Raw genomic sequence first — 3132 nt, 5'->3', positions numbered from 1 at the left:
GCTCAATGTCATTGATTTGTTGCTCTGCGTCTACGTGAACCTCTACGGGCATCCACAGAAGCAGATCATGCAAACGCTTTCATCGACAGACACGAGTGCAATGGACTTATGGTAAGCTTCGCATGCACAAGTGTACTCGATAGTGATACCCAGGCACAAGCCGGGGGTGATGAGGTACAGTCAAGTGAGGGTGTTGGAGGAGTAGGGGCAGTGGTCCATGAGCTGGACATGATCTTGTCTGAGCATGGCATGGGTTGGCCGAGGATGAAGGTAGGTATTGTTTATATTTGTAGATGATGGAGAGCACATGAGATATTAGTTGAGGCTCAAAGCTGCTTAATGAGGAGCTTTGACCAAAGACAGTGGGCGAGGCTATCAGAGGCCTCAAACAGACTGAATGAAGACACCATTAGCACTAGATCAACACAAGAAAACAAGCAATGTCAATGCCAATCCGTCTGGCTTTAAAAGAATGTGGGGCCATATTATCAAGGAACGGCGATAACGTTATCGCCGCTTTAGCGGCAGGAAACCGCCGCTAAAGCAGCGATAATGGGCTTGATAATATGCCCTTGTGAATTCCCATAGAAGCCCAGGTTCTGGTGTGTCTTTTTGGGGTATGCCAGTGAAATGTTGTTTTCAGAGGAACCAGCCCTTGAGGATGAAGAGCCAGAAATATTATGCAAAGAGCTTTGTATGTCACACTTCCTAGCAGGCAGCTAGTGAAGGGAGTGCATGCCTTCCCTAACTATGAGTTGTATAGGAACATTCAGGACCAGGCAGGCTGCCGAATTCCGAATGACCTGCAGTCTGTTAAGCGAGGATTTATTGATGTTTATGTATGAGCATTGCAATAATCTAGGGGCTATGTAATTAGAGCAATGACCACTGCTTCTCTGAGCTCAGCCGGAATAAATGGGAAGACCTCGCGGTCCTATTGACCTGGGTTTGAAAGGCAAGAGTGTTATCAAAAATAGCACCTACGTTTTTAGCGGAAGCCACTGGGGTAGGTGAAGGACCCCACTTCTCTGGCCACCAGAGCTTTGACCACACTGACTGCAGTGCCCCAAAGAGCAGAATCTCTGTATGATAGGCATTTAATCTTCATCCATGCGCTCACACTGATCATACAGATTTTGAATTTATCAGCTACCAAGGGCAAATCTTCTGATATGGAAACAATGATTTGGGTGTCGTTCACATAGGACAACACCTGAAAGCCAAACGACTCCACTGGTTAAGCCAGGGGAGTAACATATTTGTTAAATAGAAGGACCCCTGTGAGATCCCACAAAGGAGCTAGAACAGTTCTGCCCTGAAGTTCCCACAGCTGACTATTGGAGTCCTATTTGTCAACAAAAAAAACCCAGGCAGTCCAAAGCTGTATCACTCAGCCCTGCTTGATGCAATCTTCACACCAAGCGGGGTGGGTATATTGTGTCAAATGCCGCTGACAGATGCAACATTACCAAGATAGCAGAGTCTCCTTGATTTGGCAGCGAATGGAATCTGCAGTGGGAACCAGTGCCGACTCGGTGCTATGACCACTGCGGAACCCATTCTGTTCGGGGTTCAAGAGGCTGTAATAAACTCAGCCAGTTCCTTGTTGATATTTTTTTCAAGACTTTTTCCCAGTGCGGGCAGAAGAGAAATTGGGCGCAGGTTTTTGAAGTCCAAAGGATCCTCATTGGGTTTCGTTTGACGTGGAATAACTGCGGCCTCCTTCCAAGGTCAGGGAAAGACTCCCATTGACAATATCTGATTGAAGACCTTTGCCAGGAAGGTCGCAATCTGATCAGGGGCGTGCTGCAAAATTCAAGGAGGGCAGGGATCATCAGAGGAACCTGACTTCAGGTTTAGAAGGAGATTTTATACTTTCATTGGGGGGATGGGAGGGAAAGCAGACACAACTGCTGAGGAATGACGATCCGTAGTGTCCTGAGCAGGCAACGTGAGGGGAGGCCTATCCCCACTGACATTAAAGTCAGAATAGATCTTCAAGATCTTATCCCTGAAGTACACTTCAACATTGTTGTAGCAACTTTGTGATCTGTCCAAGGACTGCTGAGCCGTCTGAGAGCTCTCTAAACACCTTGAATAGTTTGGTAGGTGAATTGGTGGGAGACCTGATTTTGTTAACGTAGTGAAGAGATTTGGCAGCCACAATAGCACGTTTATACATAAGTAACAAATCTTTATGTTTGCCTTTCCCCTCTAGAGTGGAGTTAGCCCTCCAGTTCCGCTCTTGCCTCCGGCACTGCCGTCTGAGGTCTTTCAGTTCTTCCGAGTACCAGGGTGTAGATGCTAAAGCTCTAGTCCAAGTCTTAGATTTAATTGGAGCACCTTAGTCGATAGAAGCCATCACCCGGGGGTGTAGTTTCAGGGGAGGGGGGGTGTTTTGGAAGCCATTTAAAATGACACAACAGGTCTGCTACTGCAGCCTGTATAAGGTGGTGTATGCACACCTTACTGCGATATAGGTTCCCTATATCTCTCCATATCACTGCACATATAAACCTATTTGTCACCCCTATGGCAGGCCTTATCAATCCTGAAGGCAGGGTGCTGGGTTTTATGTGAGAGGGTGCCCCTGCATGAGCAGAGCCCCTCTGCAGCCTTCGGAACCTTAATTCTGAGGTTGTTTGTGATGCAGCCAAACCATATACTCTTAAGTACATTATAACCTTGCTGTAAATGCTAACTTTGGAATGGCTGCATGGAAACATGTCGTGTTTGGTGTCAAACACCTTGGAATCATACCCCCACACCAGTAACTGGTGTGGGAGGTATGATTCCACCCTACTAAAGGGAGAACCATTGCTTTACCGGTACACCCGGTACCAGCTTCACAGACCTTCGCATCACAAAATGGATGCTGCCAGCCACAAACACGAGTATGCCCTCCTGCTGCTGGACGAAACTCCGGCAGGGGAGGCCTGGACAATAGGTTTCCTGTCACAGGGAGATGTGACCACCTCCCAGACAGGCTTTAGTGTATTGGGGCTGGGTGGGTGCACTCCAAGAGTGCTTTGATGTCTGCACTGGGGGAACATTTGGTGTCCCTGTGCATAGTCCAGCTCAAACCGGCACTCAGCCCCTACTCTGGCACAAAACTGGACAAAGGACATGGGT

This window comes from Triturus cristatus, chromosome 11 (assembly GCF_964204655.1).
Source record: "Triturus cristatus chromosome 11, aTriCri1.1, whole genome shotgun sequence".
Lineage (NCBI taxonomy): Eukaryota > Metazoa > Chordata > Amphibia > Caudata > Salamandridae > Triturus > Triturus cristatus.
Note: the sequence above shows the minus strand (reverse complement) of the source record.